The sequence below is a fragment of the Ovis canadensis genome, chromosome 2 (assembly GCF_042477335.2).
Source record: "Ovis canadensis isolate MfBH-ARS-UI-01 breed Bighorn chromosome 2, ARS-UI_OviCan_v2, whole genome shotgun sequence".
NCBI lineage: Eukaryota > Metazoa > Chordata > Mammalia > Artiodactyla > Bovidae > Ovis > Ovis canadensis.
In genome coordinates this window covers 220,286,523-220,314,222 of record NC_091246.1, presented here as the reverse complement: position 1 = coordinate 220,314,222, position 27,700 = coordinate 220,286,523, and the positions used below count along the sequence as shown (strand labels likewise).

General features: G+C 37.9%; 1 protein-coding gene across 2 annotated transcripts in view; it reads left to right on the top strand.

The window, feature by feature from the left end:
* IKZF2 (IKAROS family zinc finger 2) overlaps positions 1-27,700 on the top strand; it is a 263,397-nt gene that overhangs the window by 181,338 nt on the left and 54,359 nt on the right. For both annotated transcript variants that reach the window (XR_011254671.1, XR_011254672.1), the window contains exon 9: positions 1,326-1,441. The gene's annotated coding sequence lies outside the window, so the exon portion shown is untranslated. The remainder of the gene's footprint in view (positions 1-1,325; positions 1,442-27,700) is intronic.

Here is a 27,700-nt window from a genome sequence, read left to right as displayed (position 1 = left end):
AACTGTGCCTGTTAAAAAATACTTTAAAAATTAGCACAGTTGTAAATGGCTTTATCTAGTTTACTCTCAAAATTATCATGGAAAGTGTCATCTACCTGATATTTTATTAATAATTAAATAGGTTCAGGTTAGTTGTGGTTTTGTTCATAAATACCCCCAATAAGTGAAAAAGCTAAAACTAGTCCAGCTATACTTAGTCCAGGGTTTCATTTCCAAAAGAGCTTTGTTCAGCATTTGATAAGTCCCATTCTTAAACAGGAGCAATAAATTTACAGTCTGAATGTTTGTGTCCCTCTGAAATTCGTAAGTTGAAATCCTAATGCCAGTTTGATGGTCTTAGGAGGTGGGGCCTTTGGGAGGTGATTAGGTCATGAGAGTAGAGCCTCATGACGGATTAATTCCCTTAAAAAAGAGGCCTCCCAGAGCCCCTTAGTCCCTTCCACACAGCAAGAAGTCACCAGCTATGAACCAGGAAGAGAGCCTTCACCAGAATGGGAACAAACTGTTTCCTTAATCTTGGACTTCCAGAATTGTGAGAAATGTCTGTTGTACTATAAGCTGCCCAGTCTGTGGTATTTTGTTATATCAGCCCAAATGGACAAGGACAGAAAGTATTACAAGGTAGTGATAACAAGAAATAATATTTCAACAGACATACCTTATAAGTAATGTTTTGCTAATTGTAATATTTAGACAGAATGGTTCCAGATAAAACTCCTTGACATAGTCAGGAAGGCTAAGAAACAGCATTAAGTAACAGGGCAGAAATAATCTGGAATTAAAATTTTTCTGCAGAAATTTTAAGGATGGATCAATTATCCTAAACATGGTCTTCTGAAGACTGCTTTCATACTTGATTTTTCAAAGTGTGGACTTTTGCTTATTTACCAAATTTCCTTCATAATTAATGGCATTCTTTGCCTGTTTCTGAATCACACTATCCATATCCCCATACTCATTTTCTTTTCTTATTGCAGAATGTAATTTCTAGTATTTACACTTTGTTTTCCAACTCTTTTGTATCTTAAAAAAAACCTTGAGCTAACTTGTCATAATAGGAAGATATTTGTACTGGAAGCACTGGCCATGATATCCAAGTGTTTGCAATGAAAAGTTGTCACTTAATAGTATCTTTCAAAACTCAGTGAGTGGCCTGGACATTGTGCTTATTCTTGCCAGGTGCTAAAATCTATCCACTAAGTTATAACGTCATTAATTCTGTAGCATAAGGGAGTTTCCAAGATTCAACCCAGTTTCAACTCTAGAGATCATGAAGTGAGTGATATATTTACGATAAAATCCAACTTCATGTTGTGTACCCTCAGGATTGAGACATGTACAACCACCTGGAATTTCTTGGCTTTGACCTGACAAGTTCCCCAGTCTTCAAGGATGGTTGCTGTTGTTACGCCGACCATCATGTTCTCTTGTCTTCTATGATGTAAGTAAGTAATCTGATATTTTGGCCTTCAAACAGTCTATCCTTTGTCTCCCCACCCCACCCCACCTCCTTTCTTGTTTTATTTATTTGCATCAGATTGTAACATGCATATATATTACTATCATTTGATAACACTCAAGGGAAAAAAAATTAAAACTGGGACAGCCAATGACTCAGGTTTTCCCAAACTCTTAGCCAAATTACTTTGTAGTCATCCTAACAAATGGTAGAGGTTGGCTATAACCAATGTATAACACTAATATATTTTCCAAGTTACAAGTATAAGCCCAGAGTCTTCTGCCTTCTTCTTTAGTGTTCTGACAGGTCTGATTATAGCTAAGAATGTGATCCCTTGATCACATAATGAGCAGGAGAAAAATTCTGCTTCAGGCATATGTAAAGGGACAACAACATTTATTTGCCAAGAAGAATTTGAGTAGCTTTCTCAGGCCTTTGAGATATGAAGTGAGCAATTGCTTAATTCTTTTGAATTAGCACTGTTATTAATATATACTTTTTAAAATTGAAATTCTAAAATGGATACATGATATTATATAATTAAACCATTCTCTGCCTTAATTATAAAACTGTGGTTTTGGCTTTTAAAAAATTATTAAACATCCTGAGATACCTGCCACCATATTAAATATGATATTGTTCATCATTAGTAACATGCTCCTTTGTACTCCTCTTAATTTATCCTGGTTATAGTTTCTAAACTATAAAAAGCTTAACATGGAAGAGTTTGATATTGTGTGGTGATTTTGAAGCTGTGTAAAAATTTGCTAACATATCATTTTATGAATGTAGATTATCTTCATGGTATAGGTTTTTAAAGATGAATTATGTTAGGTATACTTGGAAGAGTTACTTTAAACTCCTGTATGTGACTCAGAAAATATGGTACAATAATCCCAGTTAAAAAAAAAAAATCCTCCCCAAATACCCAGTTAATGGAGGGTATGTGTTTTCTTTTGTATGATCATGTGGCTCATATTGTGCTTCCATGATGGCTCAGATGTTAAAGAATCCACCTGCAATGCAGGAGACCCGGTTTCAATCCCTGGGCCAGGAAGATCCCTTGGAGAAGGGAATGGCTACACATTTCAGTATTCTTGCCTGAAGTCAGTATGCCTTGCCAGCCACGTTTCCAAAATGTGTATAACCCAACTACAATTATTAGTCACCACATAGAGGTTTATAAGTAGCTTTGGGCAATGCTAGTGTTCCATGGTAACCTGGCATACCTAAGCATTAAGGATGATGATCTCTCAACCTTCTGCGTTTGGACAGCAAGTGTCACCTGTAATAATATACCAGTACAGGGGTAAGGTACCAACTAGTATAGTTTGTTCACTTGTTACATTTAAGTCTGTAAACTCTGGTTTCTATTGATCTACTGTTTGTTCTTTATTTCTCTGTAGACTGGGTTATGAATAACCCTTGCATTTCTCAGAAGCAAAGACCTTTTCAACTTTTCTCATTTTTAAGTAAGAGTTACTTTCACTGTTTCGAACCCGTGTAAATTACAGATGCAATAGTCTAGGATGGGAAAAGAGCTTTAACTTCTAAATTTGTTTTGGTCTGTGAGATCTAAATTCATCCCATTTGCCCAGCTATTATGGCCGAACTCCATAATAAAACTAATCTGGAGAAACAAGGAGAGCGACATCATTGGCCATCTGAATGGCCGTAAGAATGAACAACCTATCCCACTGCATTCATCACTGTACGAAACAGGCCTGATTGACACGTAGTAACACCTAATTCATGACACAGCGAGGGCTTTTGATGTTTTACTACACGTAAAGTTAGGCTACATATGGGTCTAAGTCCTTGATCATTTTATTAATATTAAACATGGGATATTTAGATGACATAGTTATGGAATCATATACACCTTTTAAAACCTAGATTTAAACCTGATTCTATCAAGGTGAAGGAAGTAAATTATTATCATTTGAAGATGTAAGGTTTTTTTGTTTGTTTGTTTTTCTTTTGAGAACCCTGAAGAAATTACTTGGTAAATACTTCCAGAAGAACAAAAACAAGTATGAAACAACATATTTTCATATAAACAACATATTTTCATTCTACAATTCTGACTCAGTGAATGTTACTTACTCTGGGATTCTTGGCAATACCACTTGTGTCCTTGGGGAAATCTAAGCAAATGTCTACAGAATTAGCCTTGAGGATGAAGCTTTAAGAAGACAGAATGTGTAGATGCTTTTTTTTTTAATTAATTCATTTTTTATTGAAGGATAATTGCTTTACAGAATTTTGCTGTTTTCTGTCTGTGTCTAACATTAGAATCTACTTGGAAAGTCTGAGGAGACTATAAGCTCTATCCCTTTCTATACCATCTTTTTCTTTTGTGCATGTTTGGTTCCTGTTACAGTATTCACTAGTAAGATCAACTAAAATTTAAGGGATTAGAATGCCTACTGCAGGCAAGCCACTTTGCTAAGTACTATAGGGAGTTTCCTGGTGGCTCAGGGGTAAAGAATCCTCTTGCAAAGCAGGAGCCGCAGGAGATGCAGGTTTCATTTCTGGGTCAGGAAAATCTCCTGGAGGAGGGCATGGCAACCCACTCTAGTATTTTTGCTTGGAGAATCCCCATGGACAAAAGAGCCTGGCAGGCTGCAGTTCACACAGTCACAAAGAGTCAGACATGACTGAAGCGACTTAGCATGCATAGGGAGTTCATTCTTTTATTCGGTACTTCCAATATGTCAGATTGTGTGCTTAAGGCATAATATTGAATATGACACAAACTGTGTACTCAAAGAAATTATCTTACAGGGAAGAAGAAAGCAGTTAGGAATAAAACATGATGTGTGTTAGCCACTCAGGCATGCCCAGTCATGGGTTCTTTGCGACCCCATGGACTGGAGCCCACCAGGCTTCTCTGTCCGTAGAATTCTCCAGGCAAGAATATTGGAGTGGGTTGCCACTCCCTTCTCCAGGGGATCTTCCCAACCCAGGGATCGAACTCAGGTCTCCTGCATTGTAGATAGCTTGTTTTTTTTTTTTTTTTTAATTGACTGAGCCACCAGGGATAGTTATTACTATAAATGTAAAAGTAAAATGCTGTGAAAATAAGTAGAAGGGAAACCTAGTTTAGCACTGGAGTGGGAAAAAAAAAAACAATCCAGTAGAAGTGACATCTAAGCTGAGTCCAAAAGGATAAACAGAAGTAAATTTAATACATGTGGAAAAGTGAGAGGAAAGGGGACTCTATGCAAAGGGAAGACATTTACAAACTCCTGGAGAGAAGGGTGGAGAGAAACCAACAGACAGATAGACAAGAGGCAGAGGACCAAGGAGAATCAGAAAGAGAATAAAAGTGAACAGCAACCTTCAGGAGCATATTGCCTTACATTTTCAGTAAGTCATCTGATAAAAGAAAGAAAGTGAAAGTTGCTCAGTCATGTCTGACTCTTTGTAACCCCATGGACTATACAGTCCATGGAATTCTCCAGGCCAGAATGGGTAGCCTTTCCCTTCTCCAGGGGATCTTCCAGACAGACCCAGAAATAGAACCAGGGTCGCCTGCATTGCAGAAGGATTCTTTACCAATTGAGCTATCAGGGAAGCCCAGTCAATCCTAAAGGAAATCAGTCCTGAATATTCATTGGAAGGATTGATGCTAAAGTTGAAACTCCAATACTTTGGCCACCTAATGCAAAGAACTGACTCATTGGAAAAGACTCTGATACTGGGAAAGATTGAAGACAGGAGAAGGAGATGACAGAGGATGAAATGGCTGGATGGTATCACCAACTCAATGGACATGAGTTTGAGTAAGTTCCGGGAGTTGTTGGTGGACAGGGAAGCCTGGTATGTTGCAGTCCATGGGATCACAAAGAGTCGGACACGACTGAGCAACTGAACTGAACTGAATCTTCAGGAAATTGCATGTTCAATATGGCTAGAGTATAAGATGAGAATAGAGATATAGCAAGAGATAAAACTGGAGAGGTGAGTAGAGTCATTTTTTAGGGCTTTTGTTTTTGTTTTAATTCAAGGAATTTGAAATTATACCAAGGGAAATAAGAACTAGTGAAGATTCTATTGGAGAGTGACGTGGTTAGATTTGCAAAGTTTCTTGGGCTTTAATATGAGACTAGGTTGGAGGGATGCCAGGCAGAAAGTAGACGCTGCTCTAGTAAATCCTGGAAAAATGTAATGGTGACTGATGCTAAGGGAGTGGGCCAGAAATGGACAAATGTGCTTAGACTCCAAAGATATTTAACAACTAGAAGTGTGGGACCGGTGATTGGTTGTATGTAGGTACTGAAGAAGAGGGTTAAATTGAGGATGATAGCCTAGTTTCTGAGTCAGAAAAGTAACTACCTGGCGGTGACTTTGTTGTTGTTGTTTAGTTGCTAAGTCATGTCCAACTCTTTGCGACCCCATGAACTGTAGCACACCAGGCTTCCCTGTCCTTCACCATCTCCCAGAGTTTGCGCAGACTCCTGTTCATTGAGTGTGTGATGCTAGCCAACCGTCTCATCCTCTATCACCCCTTCCTTTATTAAAGGATTAAAATCACAGTGGGGAGAAACAGATTTTAGGGGGTAGAAAGATGAGGAATATATTGAACAAGTTGAGGTTGAAATACCAATGTGATATCCAAGTGGAGATGTCTAGTAGGAAATCAAAGATACTAGTTAAATATCAGGAGAGAGATCTAAGCTTAAGTTCATATAAACCCCACTTGATACTTCACATAATATAACATATAAAGTATATGTTGTGTATAATATATATATATATATACACACACACATTCACACACACACACACTCATACACACATGTGCATACACACACACCATATATACGGTAACATGAAACCACAGGGTGGATGAGATCATCTAGAGAAAGTGTACAGTAAAAAAGGCATCCCTGGTGGCTCTATCAGTAAAGAACCCGTCTGCAGTGCAGGAGACCTGGGTTCAATCCCTGGGTTGGGAAGATCCCCTGGAGAAGGAAATGACAGCCCCTTCCGGTTGTCATTCCAGAGGAGTTCCTGCCAGACTCCTCTGTCCATGGGGTCACAAGAGTTTGATATGACAGCAACTAAATCACCACCACCACCACAAAGTCAAACTCAGGAGATTAAAGTGTAGGAAGAGGTTTATCAAGGAATGCATAAAACAATAGAAGGAATGACATGTACAGAAATGACTATAAGGAAAGTCTGTGACAAAGAATCAAAATGCAAGTCCTGGGGAAATGTGCTGGGGCCAGGGATAGCCTCATAGAAAAGGTGGGATTTAAGAGAGGTTTTGAAAATTCTGTTGGGAAGTTCTCAGAAAGATAACTAAAAAGGTTGAAATTGTGCTACAAAAAAATTCTAAGGGAAATATTCCTCAGTTTTCAGTTCCTCTGAATTTGAATGTGTCTAGGAGAAACACAGAGCAGAATCAAAGACCTCAAACAGGCACTAACCCAGACACCACTTGGCCAGAGAGTGAATCCCCATATACTTCGACTGAGGTGGTATGTGGTATCCAGTCATGTGCGTCTCCTCTCATGAAGGTTTCAACAGTTTTTTTGTTTTTCTTTGTGATGTATGCAATAGACTACCATTTAGTTAGTTTGTTTGTTTACTAAATGTGGCATATATGTGTTAAAAAAAAAAGGTGTATGTTTGCACTTAGATGATAATATATCTACCATGTATTATCATCTCATTTTGAGCTAGACGTTTCATCTTAATTTACAGAGACAGAAACAGGAGTCCTCACCATGAGGCTTCGGTGAATTTATTTATATGTCTTTTTTTTCCACTACCAGCTAATCACACGACTGGGAACTGGGGTTTCATCACAGTCAGATGATGTTCAAGGTCACACTGAGGCAGGATGTACAGTTATAGCACAACCCTATAGCCCAACACAGCTTTTAGATGATCTCTTTTACTTAAATAGGCTTCTCTGGGACCACTTTTTAACCACATTCTATTACTGGTCTTCTGGTAACCTGCCTGCCTTGTAGTAAAATTAACTAAGTTTTCCCATTTATTATCATATAAATCTTTAGCTATGCACACATACATAAATTAACTGGATGCATAAAATATATGATGCCTGATATAATTCTTTTGTAAGCTATGTAGGAAGACACACACAAATGTAATATGGAAAGAATTTCACATCATAAAAAATGGATACATTATTTAAAATCTGTTATACTAACAGAGAACATCTTCTATGATACCTTATAACAGGTCTCAAAATATATTAAATGTGTATATATTATAAAAATTAATAAAGTTAATTATGGGCATCAACATTTTACCTGAAATAGAAAGTTTATGACAGCACTTCTAGGTAAACCTAAACCCATTCAAGACTTGGTGATTATGATGTATCACAGTGCCGTGCAATAGAAATGCAATATGTGCCACAAATACCAGAGAAGGCAATGGCACCCCTCTCCAGTACTCTTGCCTGGAAAATCCCATGGATGGAGGAGCCTGGTGGGCTGCAGTCCATGGGGTCACTAAGAGTCGGACACGACTGAGCGACTTCACTTTCTCTTTTCACTTTCATGCATTGGAGAAGGAAATGGCAACCCACTTCAGTGTTCTTGCCTGGAGAATCCCAGGGACGGGGGAGCCTGGTGGGCTGCTGTCTATGGGGTTGCACAGAGTCGGACACAACTGAAGGGACTTAGCAGCAGCAGCAGCAGCAGCAGCAGCCACAAATACACGTTTCATGTGTTGATATAAAATTTTTCTAGTAGCCACATTTAAAATATACAAGTGAAATTAATCTGAGTAGTAATTGTTATTTATTTATTTATTTTTAAGTTAAACCTTCTTTATTTAATAGCACCAAAGAACAAGAACCTGTACTTGCTTTTCATCAGCAAGCCTCACTACTGTGAATAATTTTTTGCCTGTAGTTCTGTAATCCAGTATATTCTCAGCCTCAGTTTCTTTTTCTTTTTTTTTTATTTTTCATTTTTTTATTTAAATTTTCTTTTTTTGCTTTACAATACTGTATTGGTTTTGCCATACATTGACATGAATCCGCCACAGGTGTACATGAGTTCCCAACCCTGAACCCCCCTCCCCACACCCTCCCCATATCATCTCTCTGGGTCATCCCAGTGCACCAGCCCCAAGCATCCTATATCCTGTATCAAACCTAGACTAGCGATTCATTTCTTACATGATAGTATACATGTTTCAATGCCATTCTCCCAAATCATCCCACCCTCTCCTTCTCCCACAGAGTCCAAAAGTCTGTTCTTTACATCTGTGTCTTTTTTGCTGTCTCACATATAGGGTTATCATTACCATCTTTCTAAATTCCATATATATGTGTTAGTATACTGTATTGGTGTTTTTCTTTCTGGCTTACTTCACTCTGTATAATCGGCTCCAGTTTCATCCATCTCATTAGAACTGATTCAAATGTATTCTTTTTAATGGCTGAGTAATACTCCATTGTGTATGTGTACCACAGCTTTCTTATCCATTCATCTGCTGATGGACATCTAGGTTGTTTCCATGTCCTGGCTGTTATAAACAGTGCTGCGATGAACACTGGGGTACACGTGTCTCTTTCAATTCTGGTTTCCTCGGTGTGTATGCCCAGCAGTGGGATTGCTGGGTCATAAGGCAGTTCTATTTGTAGTTTTTTAAGGAATCTCCACACTGTTCTCCATAGTGGCTGTACTAGTTTGCATTCTCACCAACAGTGTAAGAGGGTTCCCTTTTCTCCACACCCTCTAATTTATTCCAACATACCTAATATTAGCACATGAAAACTTATAAAATATTTTCCCTTCTTTATTTTTCATGGCCTTTGCAATCTAGTTTGTATTTTACATTTATAATCCATCTCAATTTGGACTAGACATGTTTCAATAGCCACATTTCCAAGGACTCAGTAGCAGATATTTGATCTATCCTAATGGATAAACTCAACTATATAAATAATCCTGTGTTGTAATAATGAATGCAGTTACCTTTTATTAAGTTATATAAAAGTCACTGTAGTGATATCCATGCTTTTCTTCTTTCATCCGCAAAATAATCATATGATGTAGATGCTGTTGTCCATCTCATTTTCTAGTTGGAGTGAGAAAAGACTAAAAGAGTTTAATGAATTGCCTACACCTATGGCAATGGCACCCCACTTCAGTACTCTTGCCTGGAAAATCCCATGGACTGAGGGCTGGTGGGCTGCGGTCCATGAGGTCGCAAAGAGTCAGACACGACTGAGCGACTTCACTTTCACTTTTCACTTTCATGTACTGGAGAAGGCAGTGGCAACCCACTCCAGTATTCTCACCTGGAAAATCCCATGGATGGAGGAGCCTGGAAGGCTGCAGTCCATGGGGTCGCTAAGAGTCGGACACAACTAAGAGACTTCACTTTCACTTTTCACTTTCATGCATTGAAGAAGGAAATGGCAACCCACTCCAGTGTTCTTGCCTGGAGAATCCCAGGGACGGGGGAGCCTAGTGGGCTGCCCTCTATGGGGTTGCACAGAGATGGACACGACTGAAGTGACTTAGCAGCAGCAGCAGCAGCAGCAGCAGCATGGCATTAACAAGTGATGATCTGGTGATACAAATATGAAGATAAACTCTATTGAGATAATATTTATAATTATTTTATTTTGTATGTAATTGTGTATTTTTAATTTTCATTAAAGATAGCCAATTTCATTTTAGGGGAAGGAAATTTGTGTTAAAGTAATTGAAATAAATTGATAGTTGGAAAGTGAGAGGCCACTGACCATGCCCACCTTGCTGTGGATTAAGAATTTATAAATAATACAAAAAAATAAAAGAGATGATGTTACAGAGATGATGATATTGAAGACATTAACCACAGGATATGCATCTTTGCTGAATAAAACTAAAAATGAGTAGCAGTAGAAAAGATAGTAGTATATTCTGGAAGTGTTTTAATCAGATTATGAAAGAAGTTGTGGTGAAACACAAAAGTTGTTGAGCTGCTACATTATTAAATATTCTGAGAGTAAATCATCTATAAAAGTGTTTAGAAAACTGGAGAATTGATTTCATGTCTGAATTTTTATAAAAATATGAAGCTATGAGTTTGACAACTAAGAAATTTTAAATTAGCCATGATGTCTGACTAAGATGAGTATTGGGCATATCTGATTTGGACAAAGTCAAAAGTGAATATAAGTCAGTGGTCTGGGGTTGGAGGTAGGAAAATCTTTAATATAAAGATATTGTGCCTTTCTTGCTTGTTTGTGCAGAGCTTCTCTACTGACTACAACATTGCGATGGCACTTTCTTCACTCTATTCATCATCCATGTTTGCCTTTTTTTAATTTGTGCCAGTTCCTTCTATAACACTGACTTTTCAGCGTGCAAATTAGACCTCTTTTTCCAAACCCTAAGCTATTTTTTTTCCTATCATCCAAGATACCACTTGAGATCAATCTACTCCAGAAGACTTCCCAAACCACATAGGGGAAATAACAGTATCCCCCATGGAGAGAAACAATGGAATGGATAATTTATACAAATGTTCTCATTCCATGGGTTAAGGAATGCCATAGGGTAAATCTGTATCCTCGGGTCTGATTTGCTCTATATAATCTTTCCCACCTCAATTTCCACATTCCTCTAATTCAGACCACATACTCCACCTTATTGCTCAAGTTTGTATCATTTTTCCTTGGCATTCATCATCTGCACTTCCTCCTTGCTATTCACCTGTGCATCTGTGAAAGAATTAAGCAAAGAGAATATTAATATTCACAGATAGCTGGCAAGTAACAAAAATTGATTGAGGCCAGGAAATGCTTTACATCTATTCCTGGAAGAGGTTTTGACTTACTAGGTGGTTAAAGGAGATAGAGCTGAAATAGAAAATGGGCTTTGGGGTCCATGGACCAAGGAGACCCCAAGATTTATTTGCCTTGTAATATTACTTACACTATTCAATCTTTCTGGCTCAGGTTCTTCATCTAAAGTGATGACAAGTATATGTACATGGCAGAGCTATTTATTTATCTTTCTTGGAAATATTATATGTGCCATTTATATACTAAACAAGACATAAGAATAATTTCCTCACTACAAGAGGTATGCAATAGATTAAAGGGAAATAGAAACAAAATGTTAGCAAGAGTATTTAAAAGAGATAGGTTGAAAGTGGATGTCAACTACGGTGGAGGCAGGAAAAGGGAAGTTATACGTTTTACTTTGGAAGATGGAAAGATAAGTCAGGGAAGTCAGTCTATAAATTAAGATGTTGACACTTGAGCTATACTGGAGGAAAGACAGGCTATGAAGAGTAGGTATTCCACCTATTTATGAATAGTCAGTCTTTCAGCAAATATTTATTATGTGGCCAGCACAAGGCGGTGAACACATCATGGTGGAAAAAAAAAAAAAGAGGTGTTTTGTTTCTAAGATATGCACGCTTCTCCTGTCCTCACAATGCATACAGTCAATGTAAAGAGAGAAAACTGTGTTAACAGAGCACTCTTAACAGACCTCCAGTTAACTGACTTGGCTAACTAATACTATCAATTGCCTTTGCAAAACAAACTGATTAATACTCTGAGTTCAGTGAAAGCTCTCAGCTAGTAGGCTATGCTCCAGTAAGCCTACACGCTTCTCTCACTGGTTGAATTGCATGCTTGCCAAGAATGAGTTGTGTTTATGCCCAAACTATTTATGACAGTTGATTTATTATTGTAACCATGTAATATAATTAAACACTGCTTACATAATTCAGTGAAATAGACTGTAAAATGAAAGAGTTGTTTCTTTGAAAATTCGGTTGAGTATTTTGGAAAGACTCAGTAAAGAGAAATCATAAAAAACATTTCTATCAAAATCAGGATGGAAAGCAGAAAAGACTCAAAGGAAAAAAAAATCCAGAAAATTTTGCATTCAGACTTGGTTGGCAAAGTCTTTTAACTTTTTGCTCTATTTTAAGTCATCACTACACTTTGAGTAAGGTGAAACTAGAACTTACACATAGTGCACTGTGGTAAAGAAAAATGATGGCTAACATGCTCATCAGTCAACATACTCATCTTCAAATCAAAAGTCATAGCCCTATATCGAAAAACTGGTGAATGATTGTGCATTTAAAGTACTAGACCAAAAAATTAATGTGTATAGATGGCACTTTATAGTTCCCCAATTTGAATCTAATTATTAGCAGTCATACACAATGAAAACTTTTAGCAAAGAAATGTGATATGATATGGAAAGTACTGGGACCTTAGAAATCTATAGTGGGAGGACATAATCCTACAGAACCTGAGCTCTGGAGTAGGAATAAGACAGGCAACCAGGCAAAGGAAGAGAGCAGGTAAGGAGAGAATCCTATGCAGATAAAATCAGAGACAAAAAATCAACAACAACAACAACAAAAAAGACATGAGGAACTGAAGAAAGTTCAGTGTAGCTGGACTATATGGCATGAGAATGAACATGGCAAGTAATCTGGTCTGGAAGGAGGGGCCAGATCCAAGTTTTGAAGCCTTATCAATCACATTAAATCTTTGAACTTTATCTTGAAGGGTTTTAAGTTATGAGGATTATATTATCAGATTTGAGTTGGGGTCCACTAACTGGTTGAGGGTTGAGGATAATCAGTTAGTGAGCAGAGTTGGAGGAAGAAGATAAATTAATCTAAGTAAGAAATGATGGAAGCTTGGATTAAGGTGTAGCAGTGGATCTGGAGACATGTGGTGGGGTTTAGAGATGTTAATGAGGTATAATCAAAATATGATAACTGGTTGAAATGTATGTTTCATTAAAGAGTATCAGAGATCAAGTATAGATTCTCCTAGATTTCTGGCTTAGAAATTTGGTGGATGATTCCACTTATAGAAGTGTGCAACTTGAATGAGCATACAGTTGGTTTGGGAGGATGAGGGGAATAATGAAGTCCTTCTGGAGACACTGTATATAATTATGTTACTTATAAGACCATCAAGTGGGAAAGTCCTATGAGTAACTGAGTATATAGAATTCAGGAAAGAGGTAAGGCTTAAAAGGAAAAAAAAAAAAAGATTTGTTGATATTTGCATACAGATGGTAACTGAAACCACTAAGTATAAAGAGGATCTTCCAAAGACAGTAGAATATTAAGAAAAAACAAAAAAATAAAATAAAACTGCATAGGAAAGAGTCCTGGGGAAGAATGTTGAAGTATGGGTAGGAAAAAAAAAAATCCAAAATGCAGTTAATAAAGGAGCAGCCAAAGAATCAGGAGGAAGGGGAGTGTTCCAAGTGTCCATCACTTTTGAGTGAAGATCCCCAGTGGACTTAGTAACACATAGGTCATGAGCTCCCAGGATGAAAGTCACCATCAAGGGAGTATCTGGAGCCTCAGGCAGACTACAGTGGGATGAGAAGTGAGGGGGAGATGAAGAAAGGGAGATGAGAATGCCATTATTTTGCTGTTTCAAGAATCATATACAAGGTGAAGTATAGAAAGGGAAAAGCCTGAAGAAGGTAAACAGGGCCAGGTTTGAAGGGCCTTGTGTGCCAAACCAAAGGAAGTTGTATTTTACACCAGAGAAAATGCTAACATTTGTCAAGTCTACATAATAGAAACTAGCTCACTTTGACAATAAAGAGGAAGATGGGATTAGTGTAGGGTAAGAAAACTGGGAAACTGGTTAACACAAAACTTTCGACAATGATGTAGTTGTACACAGATGTGCTATAAGTAGTTTGCTACTGAAAAATCTAGTACTCAAATTTGTATCATACTAGACTCTTGAGAGTCCCTTGGACTGCAAGGAGATCCAACCAGTCCATTCTGAAGGAGATCAGCCCTGGGATTTCTTTGGAAGGAATGATGCTAAAGCTGAAGCTCCAGTACTTTGGCCACCTAATGCGAACAGTTGACTCATTGGAAAAGACTCTGATGCTAGGAGGGATTGGGGGCAGGAGGAGAAGGGGATGACAGAGGATGAGATGGCTGGATGGCATCACTGACTTGATGGACGTGAGTCTGAGTGAACTCCGGGAGTTAGTGATGGACAGGGAGGCCTGGCATGCTGCGATTCATGGGGTCGCAAAGAGTCAGACACAACTGAGCAACTGAACTGAACTGAACTGAAATAAATGGGAGCAGATTTAAGTCCTCTGTTTAGTAGCACCACTCTTAACTATTATTCTAGTATGTTTCTCGTGGCATGGGAAAGAAAGGAGTTATAGCCTACACTTCTAGAATTATACTTGACATTGACTGCATTTGAGGGAATGAATCATATGTGAACATCACCCTATGTGTTGATGTCAGGACAAAATGGAGAGGACCACTGAGTTAGAGAAAATCGCAATCACTGAGGTAGACATGCGAGAAGAGAGAGAAGTCTCAGTCGTGTCCGACTCTTTGTGACCCCATGGACTGTAGCCCACCAGGCTTCTATGTCCATGGGATTTTCCAGGCAAGAGTTCTGGAGTGGGTTGCCATTTCCTTCTGCAGGGGATCTTCCTGACCCAGGGATCGAACCCAGGTCTCCTGCATTGCAGACAGACACTTTACATGACTAAATCCTAATTAGGCATTGTCAGTAGTGATGGTAGAGAAAGGATTGTTGGAGTGAAGTTAGAAACAACAAGATTTAGAAACAAACTGAATGTGAGAATGTTAGTAGAAGGAGAATCTGGAGACTTTTCCTCTGGTGAGCCTTGCTTCTTGGTAAGGACAAAGAAGAATCCAAGATCTTACCCATTGCAAGAGAGTTTCTATCAATAAGGAGAGAAAGAACAGGTTGCAAAGGGTGGGACATGACTGAACACACACACAAAGAATGAACAGAGAGACACCTCAAGAGAGAGGTGTGCCGTGCCTAGGGAGGCAAATGGCCCTGGAGAGCTGGGATACAAAGTTTTTAAAGCCAGGTCATTTGCATAATCCATGGGGTTCTTGATTGACAGCTGCAGGTTATGTAACAAGATGCTCTACCATGCATGTGTTTCCCATAATTCAGTTGATTATAATTAGATGTATGTATTCATGGGGTATTTATGAGCAGTTAATGAGTCCAATAGCCACCAAAGGTTACTTTAGTACAGGATAGTGCCAGGTGTGCTAGAGAAGGGAAGGTTCTACCAGTCAGCGGGTGGGGGATTTTAACGTCCCAGACTATTTTTGGAGTATATTAGCTACAAATTTGGAGTATGTTAGGGGGCATATTAGCTCCAGGCCTGATACATTTCTTGGTGGGATTAGGTGGTTATTGGATGGTTAGTTGAAGGGGCTGCCTCTCATTGCTCTTGGTTAACTTCCTGCCTATCAAGAGGTGAGACATTATTCCCCCAATAGCAATACTCTTTATTAAGTGTTTTAGTATATCAGGAACTCCAGTGAGAACATCTGTAACATATACCATCCCATTTCTTCTTAATAGTCTGGCAGAGTGGGTATTTTTATCCTCATTTTATAGAAAATAAAATTGGAGTTTAGAGAGTTTAAACAACTTTTCCAGAGTCTTCCAGATTTTAAGTAGCATAGGTAAGGTTCAAATCCGGATTTACTTGATTCAAAATCATTGCTCTTCATCCTTACCTTACAGTGTAAGTGCTAGTTTACAATGAGTCTCATGTTAAATATTTGGTTGTGTGATAGTAACATCAAATTCAGATGGTAAATACAAGATGAAGAGGAAGTTTAGAGGGACAATGTTGAGTTCAATTTTAAATATATTCTGTTTTTTAAAGCCTGGAGAACATCCCTGGTAAAGATGTGTAATAGATAGTTACATATATAAGTCTAGAATTTAGGGGTGATGTCTGGGAAGAGATAAGATTTGCATGGTATTAGCATTTAAATTGTTAAAGTCGTGGGGGTGGATGAGATTTCCCAGGGAGACTGTAACATGAGAAGAGAATCAAGTGGAGAGTTAAGAAACACTAAAATTAAAAAGGAGGTCAGGGGAAAGTATCAGTGAAGGAAACAGAGAAGGAATGTTAACACAAGTTAGAGGGGAGTAGCAGAGGGTGATCTCACACTGAACAGCAAAGAGTTGCATGAGAAGCAAGTGAGGGAAAATAACCCAAGGCCAAGGGTGCTCAAAGGTGACTGAACAAAGTCCACTAAATCAAGAGGATTGCAAATGAAAACTACAACAGCAGGAGATTTAATTTTAAATTAAAATGCTCAGTTTTATCTAAGGTCTGGAAATACACAGCTTGTGGGAAAGAAAAGTATCAACTTTTTGAAATTCAATTGCCAATGCATTTGAAAAGCCAGCATTCAGGATTCTCATTCTAGGGATTTTCTCAAAAAAGGGAAAAAAAGAAATGAGATTGATGGCAGCTCTATTTATGATAGTAACTAAATCGCAGTAGTTACGAGGACTCGCTCTAGAGCCAGAAGTGCGTGCATGCTCAGTCACATAGTCGTGTCCTGCCCTTTGCGACTCCATGGATTGTAGCCTGTCAGGCTCCTCTGTCTAAACTTGAATGTAAATCTGCCACTTACTAGCTCTGTGACCTTGGGTAAGTTACTTAACTTTTCTGAGTTTCTACTTCCTTACCTGTAATATAGTAAAAGGGTTACCATAATCAGAAAAGACTGTTATAGCTTAATTGAGTTTGACAAGAATTAAGTGAATAAATACTATATTTATATTGAGTGTTTGTTAAATATAGACAAAAATAACTAAAATATCTAATGGCTTGAGATTGATTTAAGAAATCTGTGCTTTCTGATAACATGCAATAATGATAACTACTATCAGCGTACCTTTTACTACTTCCCAGGCGGTGCAGTAGTAAAGAATCCACCTGCTTATGCAGGATAAGAGATGCATGCTCGATCCCTGGGTCAGGAAGATCCCCCGGCATAGGAAATGGCAACCCACTCCAGTTATCTTGCCTGGAAAATTCCATGGACAGAGGAGCCTGGTAGGCTGCAGTCCATGAGGTTGCAAAGAGTTAGACATAACTGAGCATGTGAGTGTACACACACACACACACGCACACAAAACCATGAAAAACTGGTAACTTTAACATTATGGAAAAGCATTGATAATTTATAATTAGAAAAAAATTATAAACCAAATGAACACAATGCCTCCATTGTGAATAAACAATGTGTACATATGTATATATGACAATTTTTAAAAAGCATTCATAGCTCAATGGTTTGATTGTGCATTTTATTTCACTTTTAAATTTGCACACATTTCTAAATTATGTGTGTGCATATAGCATATATATATATATATATACATACACACACATATATACACGTATATATACATACACATATTATTTTTAGAAGAAAAAGTTAAAAGCATCCTGGAAGTTAGGATATAGAATAACTGTATAATTCTCTTAGGCAAAATTTGTTTGTGAAAGGAAATAGAGAAAGGGCCTACTAGTTAGAGCATATTTATAACCAATGGAAAAACAGCTTAGGCAAAATGTCTTATAGACTCTTGTAACCTGGGAGGCGTCCTATAAATGAGGGATGCTATTATTTTTATATTATCATTATTGATTACCATTAAAATTTCTTCTGGCCTCAGACTTTCAGTACCACTACAACTTTACAAAATAGCCAAAGGCAAAAGGCTATAAGATTTTAAATTGAGAGCATTCTAGAAAGGGTATTTTCTTTATAAGGTGTTGTGGACACTGTTCCTGGTCATCAGTGCAGTGTCCAGCTAATTACCTATAGGACAGCCTCAGGTCCAGAGAAGATAAGACCCAAAATGTCAGACAATTTGTAAAGTAGCCAAGATAAGAATATATTGTTTTAAGATCTTTCTTCCCCCCTCTCATTTATACAAACTTATTTTATTATCTAACCATTGGACAACAAGTGTTCTACTTTATTTCTCAGATAGAATAGATTATGCTGCTGCTAAGTAGCTTCAGTCATGTCAGACTCTGTGCAACCCCATAGATGGCAGCCCACCAGGCTCCCCTGTCCCTGGGATCCTCCAGGCAAGAATACTGGAATGGGTACCATTTCCTTTTCCAAGTATAGATTATAAACCCCCAAAAATGTATGAGTTATATCCACCTTATGATGCTTCCTCCTGTGTTAATCATCTGACATATTCAAACCCTACTTGAGCAGTTCATGGTATAAGCAGTAAATTTATCACACTAAATTCATTTCAGTTAGCCACTAAGATAATTCTGAAGGCCTATTTTCAAAAAATAACTAATTTCCTTTTGAACTTCTGATTTCTTGTTTCTTTGAGAAACTGAGATACTAAAAGCAGTTAGCAAGTAAAACCCCAGGAAAACCTGCAGCCATGTCTCTTTTTTAAATACACCAAGAATGAAACTTGATGACTTCAGAAGTTTTTGATTTTAATAATTATATTTTAAAAATCTGTTCAAGCAGTTAAATCATCAGAAAGTAGAAACTCCTGTAATTGTAATCTGTTGGGAGTTTGAAGAGGGATAAAAGCATAACTTTAAATGTAATCCAGAGTATTTTGTGCATATGCTTCAGAATAAAAGTAAGCATACCATTTTAAAAGGAGTTAATAACATTGACATATATACACAACCATGTGTAAGATAGATAGCTAGAGGGAAGCTGCTATGTAATACAGGGAGCCTGCCTGGTGCTCTGTGATGACCTGGAGGGGTAGGAAGACTCAAGAGAAAGGGGAAACATATATACTTATGGCTGATTCGCACTGTTATATAGCAGAAACCAACACAACATTGTAAAACAGTTATCCTCCAATTAAAAATAAATAAAACTGCTGAAAAAAAATTTTTTTAAAGAGGAGTTAATGTCGTTTCCTTCAAGTTTTGAGTCAATGGCTTAACCAGTTAGCCATTGTCTTAATATTTTAAACGAGGATAATAAGCCTGTTCAGGTCACTTAAACTTTCTATATATTTAAGTCTGCACATTTGAAAGAAACATAGCCATGTTATCTAAACAGACAAGTCTAACAATTTCAAAGTTCAGGTAGACATCCAACACAAAAGGAGCACTTATCACTACCTTAGTGGTTTGCCACAACTCCATAACTAAGCCCCCGACTTCCCTGTCCCCTTTCTTAAGCCCGGCCACCCCATCCCAGTCTGCAGACAAACAAGCTCTCCAATCTAATTCTTATCAAGATGGAAACAAGGCCAGACCTGCTCTTCTAGATAAAATGCTTTGGCTTCTAACTGCCTGGCTGCTTATCTTTCATCTTGCAGTGTTAACCATAACCCCTTTCCTGACCTGTTCTACTTCTTGTTTTCAGATGAGCAGTAAGGACTGGGGGGAAAAAACATGCTTAAATGGACAAGTTCACTCTCTCTTCTCCCTCTCCATTCCTTTTAAAGTCTGTTCAAATCTCTTGATGTTCAAATTGGCTTTCTAAAATGATCAGAAATCACATGCCATGTACCACTTGTAAATTTGATTTCTGTCTCTTTTCAAACTGTTTCTTTACCTACTCTACATCATCACCTTTTATTAAAAATTAAAATTTTCTGATGATTTTGGGGGAGTAGGAAATTGGGTTTACTGAGGAATAGCCAAGTTCTTCTCATCCCACCCACCCCCTCCCCACTTTCCTGCCCAAGTCCTAAATAGCTGAATCATCTTCTTGACTAAGCTGTTTGGTTTGGCTTACCTGAATTCTTGTGTTTTCATCCAAACAAAGCATTGCACTTTCCTGAGCAGGTGAAAGTTAATGCAATATAGACCTTGGGTAGTCAGGCAGTGCTTGGGCTAGCTTATTACGTGAGGTTAACAGGGCTACCACCTTTCTCTGACCCTCATTCCTCACCCATGAAGTGGGAAGATAAAAAAATAAGCTGGTCATCTTGTACTCATGAGAGTTCTAGGAAACTCAGTTCTCCTAGACTTTGAAATGAAGTAGAACTGTGAGATTGCTCAGGCCCCCAGTGTTCTGATTATGACACCTTTACCCCACACAAGTGCCTTACCTGAACCTGCACGTGTTTGAAAACATGCAGGTTTCAAAAAACACTTCCCCTCCTTGGGGGAAAAATATCTTTCTACTACTACAGTGTACTCAGTTTATTATTTTTTCTTAATGTTGACTGTTCAGCAACATTTATAAATATATCTACATTACATAGTTGAAAATTATCTCACAGGTGCCCTGCTCTAATACAGGTTTTCCATTTTATTTTGTTAGCTTAGAAAAAGTTGAAATTGGAGTTTTATTGCTTCATTTATTTTCTTCCTGCAAATTCACATCAAATTGACCCTTTGAAGCCAGTTGTTTAACTGTATCAGTGTTGTTAATTTTTGTAAAATAGTATTATTGAGTTCCATTTTTAAGTACATATATATGCTCCTACTATAAGGTATTTTTTTAAGTGCTAATGGGAAAAAGATAAATACCTGCCTTGAAAGAATTAATAATTTCATACCAGAAAGACTGACCGTGATATTGTCCCTTACAATATCATGGTATTTTCACAATCTGAATAATTCCATGTTTAGGATATCACCATTCTTGAAAACCAGGAGAAGGTATGTTTCCTAGTTCACATCCCTATGTATCTATAGATGTTTCTAATGTTTTATTTTTTATTATTCTCAGAATAATTGATCTTTTCCCTGAAGAAATATACTTATTAGAAAATGTTTTATTTCTTATTTCTTGTGTCTTCTGCAAAATATCACAAGGAAGTAAACTTTTATAGTTTGTTTCTATTTTGACAAATGTACTTGCCCATGACTTTCAGTTAAGGTCAGGAAGTCTAAAGAGTAACTGGGCATTTGCCTCAATTGAACTTAACTAAGTTTGTTGAACTTTTAATTGAAGAAAGCAGGTGTTTAGTAACCTGTCACTTCTGAAAATTCTCCTTTAGTTGCTATAGACATCTGTTCTCTTCACTGTAGGTGATCAGTCTAATTGCTCTACTCTGTTTCTTAGAGACATGAGAGAACTTACTCTAGACATTTTTTATTTTCACTGTTCTTTTAACATATAGTAGTCCATGGGGTCGCGAAGAGTCGGATACAACTGAGCGACTTCACTTTCACTTTTCACTTTCATGCATTGGAGAAGGAAATGGCAACCCACTCCAGTGTTCTTGCCTGGAGAATCCCAGGGACGGGGGAGCCTGGTGGGCTGCCGTCTATGGGGTCGCACAGAGTTGGACACGACTGAAGCGACTTAGCAGCAGCAGCAGGCTCTTGTGTGAATAGATGGCAAGGGACAAGTTCTTCAATCTTTCAATGTCGAATGACTGGATGCCTTTCAGTTCATAGAAGACTCTAAAGGTACAGTCTAAATAGGGTAAAAAGACAGAGAACCGACTTCTGTGATGATGTCTGGATTTCACAGCCTTGCTACAATGTCTTTAAGTAAATGTTACTGAAAATTCCGCTCTACTTGGAAAACAGTTTTTTGAAAACTAGCAAGTTTCGTGTGTAAATGAAAGTAAAAAAAAACCAGCTAGACTGGAACAAGTGAAGAGAGTTAGAGGAAAACCCAGCTAGAAAGGAAAACTTCTGGGTGGGGGCTTGCCTTGAGAACAAATTTGCTTTCGAAAGATAAATCTGAGAAAATGGCTTGGGGCAGGGAGAGTCTGAAAATGGGATGGTCTGTTAGGTTTTCAGTCATTCGGGCATGAGAAAAGTGAAAATGTGAATTAACAATGAGAAGAGAGAAGAAGCCATAAATGAAAATTATTTTGAATGAAAGAAAAATGGCCAGGGTATGGTGATTTATTGGATTAGGGGAAGTAGGGCAGAGCTAAGTCACAGATGAAGTTTCAGGTCTGAGGGACAGACAGGAGAATGTTGGCAGTGCTGACATAGTGGAGTGTGTGTGTGTGTGTGTGTGTGTGTGTGTGTGTGTGTTCAGTCATGTCCAACATGTCCAACTCTTTGCCACCCCATGGAGTAGGAGGGAGAACTAATGGGGACGGTCAGCTGAGAATTTCAGAAAAGTTGAAGAATTGAGATTTCCAAGTATAGTTATAGTCATCTGTACAGTGGCAGAGCTATAGGCTTGGAAAAAGAGAAACTGGGGTTAGTGGTTCTGCTTTTTTTTTTTTTTTTAAGTTTCTTTAGCAAAAAGAAAAAAAAAGTGTCTATGGGAATTGGGAGAGAGTTTCCAGAATTAATTAAGGCCAGTCATGTTTAGCGAGAAAGCTCAAGTTCAAGTCAACAGTAGTTCCAGCAGGAACAGCCACACTTAGGGAACTTGAAAAAGAAGATGAAGAAATTAAAATTATATTATAAAGCTACAGCAATGAAGACATTGTGATCTAATTGCTATAACAAATACAGCAATTATTTGTTATTGTTGAAATTAAATAGAAAATCCATACACAAATGGACAACTGGTTTTTGACATATTTTCAAGAGCAATTAAATGTGAAAGGATAGCCTTTCTGACAAATGATGATAGTCACAGATTGGGAGAAAGATATTTGAAAGTCATATATCTGATAAAGGATTTGTAGCCAGAATAAATAAAGAATTCTCAAACTCAACATAAGAAAACAAACAAACAAACAAAAAGGCAAAGAGTCGGAAAAGACATTTCACCAAAGAAGACATACAGATGACAAACATATGAAAGGATGTTCAACGTCATTAGAGAAATACAAATTAAAACCACAATGAGATATAACTATACACCTATTAGGACAGCTAAAATTAAAATATTGGTCATACTAAATACTAGGTAGGATTTGAAGGAAATGAAACTCTCATACTGCTGGTGGGAATGTAAACTGTAGAGCACTTTGGAGATTTGTTTACCAGCTTCTTAAAAGGTAAATATACTGCCCATGATTTATGCATTTCCAAGATTTTTACTCAAAAGAACTGAAAGCATATAGTTCATAGGAAAACCTGAACATAACCTTTTCACAGAAGTTTTCTATGTAATAACCAAAAAACTGGAAATAATCCACATGTTTATCAAAGAGTGGTTAGAATTGACATGAGTGAACCAATCCTAGTATACTATGTATACAATGAATTCAAAGTCAAGGATAAAATAGAATGAATTATTGATATATGCAATAGTAATTCAAAATCATCATACTGAGTGAAAAAAGTCAGGTCAAAAAAGCAGTGAATACTGAATCATACCATTTATAAAACTTCTAGAAGATGAAAACTAATCTATAGTGACAGAAACTAGATCATTTGTTGCTTAGGGAAGAAGTGGGGGACAGAGGAGAGGAGAGAGGATTACAGGGGGCCAAAGAAACTTTGTAGGGGTGATGGATGCATTCATTATCTTGATTGTGGTGATGGTTTCACTGGTGTATAAATATATTGAAACATCAAATTGAATATTTTCAATATGTTCTGTTTACTGTATGTCCATTATTTCTCAATAAAGCTGCTGAAGATTAGTAAAAAAAAAAAAGATTAAGTCAGTACTACATAGAAACTCTAAAATAGAAAATTTTTTTAAAAACACAAAGGGAAAATAGAAGGGAAAAAAGCTACTGAAATTTGTAGGAAGAGACAAAAGGAAACCAAGAATGAAGCCAGTGTTTCAAGGAGGATTGAGCAGTTAAATTTAACATGACACAGAGATAAGAGTAAAGACTGCCCAATGTATTTGGCAAAGAAAAAATCTACTATAGATTCAGGAAAGGGTGGTGGGATGGGAGCCAGAATGTCAGAGGCTGAAGGGAGGCTTACTTGAGGCAAGGATGATGGCAGCATCCTGAGAGCACTTGTTTAAAAAGCTCAACAATGAAAATGAGAGAAAGAAGATGGTAGCTGGAGGGGACAGCAGAGCAAACTTTTGGTGAAATGTGAAAGCAGAAGAAAATAAAAGTGGAATGAAGCAGAAACTAAAGATTCTAGAGATGAAGGCAAAACATGTGGTAACAGGTTTCTTGAGGAATTTGGAAGGGATGGGATCTAAGCCACAGGTGCCAGAGTGAGTCTTGGGAAGGAGAAATTTATAATTGTTAACTCCTGACAGTCCTCCCTAAACAATGGGTTACAGAACACTTTAAGTGGATTTTTTTTTTTAAACTTTGGTGGAAAGAAAAAAGACTATTATTTTGCCAGCCGATTTCTTAGAAAACTTGGATGACTGGACATTTCTGACATTTCTTAAAACCAATCATGATAAAAGAAGATATCATATGAATCATCACCTCTGACCCCCCCAAACTGTGACCTTTCCAGGCTGTAATCTACTGACCACAGCCCATAGGTCGTTGTCCCAAGTGACATAATAGTAACTTCTGCTTCATTAGCCTCAGTATCTTGCTGCTTCAGGAAGATCACTCTGAGTCAGATGCTTTAGAGGAACAGAGAGCAGGAGGAGAGTCAGGGATAAGCTGTGGGTTTATGTGTACGCGGTAACTGGGAAATTTCCATGGAGAAAAAAAAAAAAAAAACAACCATAACTGAAAAGCTGAAATGTGTGCTAAGGCTTACAGAATAGTGGGAAGCATGTGAGTTTTAGAACTAGGCAGACTTGGTCTCAAATCCAGGCTCCTCCTGTGTGTGCTATGTGACCATGGGTTCAAGTCTGTTTCCATTTAGCCACGTAATATGCATGCATGCTTAGTTACTCAATCGTGTCCGACTTTTTGTGACCCCACAGACTGCAGCCATTCAGGCTCCTTTGTCCGTGGGGATTCTCCAGGCAAGTATACTGAAGTGAGTTGCTATGCCCTCCTCCAGGGGATCTTTCCAACCCAGGGATCAAACCTAGGTCTCCTGCATTGTAGGTGGATTCTTTACCATCTGAACCACCAGGTAAGCCCCACCTATGTAATGGGTATATGGTATACCTCACAAGATTGATCAATGAATTAAAATCCTGATTAAGTATATAGTAGAAAATAGGCAAGCAATGTAGTGTAGCTATACTTCCTATATTATTATATAGGAAGTGTTTTTAACCCATAAAAAAATACCCTAAGCTGTCATAATTCCATCATTTGTTTACCACAGATAGTCAATGAATGCCTGTTGATATTTAAGTGGTTAATTTAGCAGTCTTCTCTACAACAGTGGCAAACTGTCTAAAGGTCAGATAACACATCAGCAGGCAAGGATGACGTGAAAATGCAGACAATTGGCCTTTCTACACATTGCCGTGTTGCTTTCTCACTGGCTTCATCGTGGGTCTTAATATAACCTCCTCCCCTCTTATCACAAGTGAAGGCCTGCAATGAGGAGACAATAACTGTAAGGGGTCCTGTGATCCTAGAAAATGAATCCCCAAGGAGGAGTGGAATCCCTGACATTCTTGTATTTTGTAAGGCTGTGAAATATGGCCCATGCCCCAGCACATGTTCACACTTTGACGTTTCTGAGTATAGATCCTTATCCAGATGTGAGGCATAGCAACTCAACTCTTCACTGGGATCAAAGGAACATCTCTTTAAAGTAGATTAATCCTTTAAATGCATACCACATAGTACCTTGAACCTCCTTTAATTATAGTATTAGGCCCACTGCTGAATTATGGCTTTTGATACAATTAAACTGAACCTTTTTAGAACAACCTATAGTATATTTCAGGCGTTCTATCTGGCAATTTAAAGGATCTAGAGTCTGTAAACCAAATCTATTCTCCCTTTATCAAGGAAAAAAATTTATGAAATATCTTTGCAATGAATGCAAAAACTCAGCAATAAGATGTCTGAATCATTACTGGAAATGCAAACATGTAGTACTAACACATCATATTCACCTTAATTGCTGGTGTTTGTGGGTAGGTCAGCTTGTCTCCTGGTTTACACTACAGTTAAGAACTAGTTCAAGTGCGAAAAAATGGAGTGTGGTCTTAGAGACCAGAATGCATTTGCTAAAGATAGCACACCCCTTGCCCATTTGATCCTTCTGGTGGCAGTTGACTGCATTCTGAGTTCCATGACTTAAGAGTTATAAAGGGTCTGGCATGAGCTTTTCCCTACTTAATATCATGACTGGAATGAGTTGATAACCCAATCCTGGACTTTGATTTGTCTCTGAGCACAACTAAAGTAAGTAATATTACTTTGAAAGGATGTGCTACTTTTTTTTTTTTTTTTCATTTCCTGGGTCCTGGAGACCATATGATTGGACAGAGTATCACTGAAGCAAATTACTTACTTTGAGTTAAAAAAGAGACCATCCTGTATGAGTCAAAACCTACAAAAACTGCCCCAATTTAGACTGAGCTAGTTGTGTAAAGTTAACACTGCAAAGTGACTACTGTAAAGTGAATATTATATATGTTTAATGCACATTATTGTGCTACATGGTAATTAGGCATAAATGGTAAGCAATGGACACACATGGCTGAAAGTAGTAGTAGTATACAACTAAATGATCTTTTTCTTCTTGCTTCTTTAATTTTCCATCTTCTATAAAAAGTATCAGTCTTGGTAGCTGCTCTGACACCTTGCCTTAGGAATCTCAGTAGAATGTGCTGTTTTAAAAATGCACTACTTTAAGTCACTCATTCATTAATGATTTTTGCTGTTCAACCAACCCATACTGACTGCATCCCTAGTTGCAATAAAGTTTTTAAAAAGGATGCTGAACAGCATCATCTCTGGATCTATGCTCTGTTCTCTGCAATTTCTCTGCAGCTGGGGTGTCTGAACTGTGTGGATCCCCCCCAGTGAGACTCCTCACTGTCTGACCTTCAGACAGGCATAGGAGACAGCACCCAGAATGAGAGGGACATGTGTACTGCAGGTCCCTGCCCCACGTCAAAGGTTCCAGCTCTGCCCACCTACCTCCTCACCAGCACACTTTCTGTCTCCAGTTCTAATAACGAGCACCCTTCCCCACTGTGCCTTCAGGACAAGGGTCATGAAGAGCTCTTCTCTTCATAAATAGCTCACAGAGATACTGGCCCTGGAGTTTCCTCCTACCCAGCTCACAAAAGCTCACATTATACTCTTCTCAAACTTCCTTCATTTGAATGTGCCATCCGTTTCCTGCTTAAGCTCTACTGATTCAAAAGGTATGATCTTACCTATATGCATTTATTTTGTTGTAGTTAACAAGACACTAGTTTCTCATAACATCCTAGTATTTGTTTTATCTGTTGTAATTTTATCAGTCTTGGTATGTGGAATGTAGAAGGTACTGAATATCTACCCGTCGATTGAATGAATGAACGTATTTTATGTGTAATATTTCTTGAATTACAGTTTCTAACATCAGTATTATTCCAGTGAGATCACTAATGGTCAAACTATATGTTTTGTATAGTGTGATGTAGAAAAAGAGTATTTTCCAGAGTTGCTAAGAGAGCAGTGAACAGAAACACGCTGTAGTTTGCAGTTGTCCTGATGAATTTAGAAAGGACCCTGATACCTTATACCAG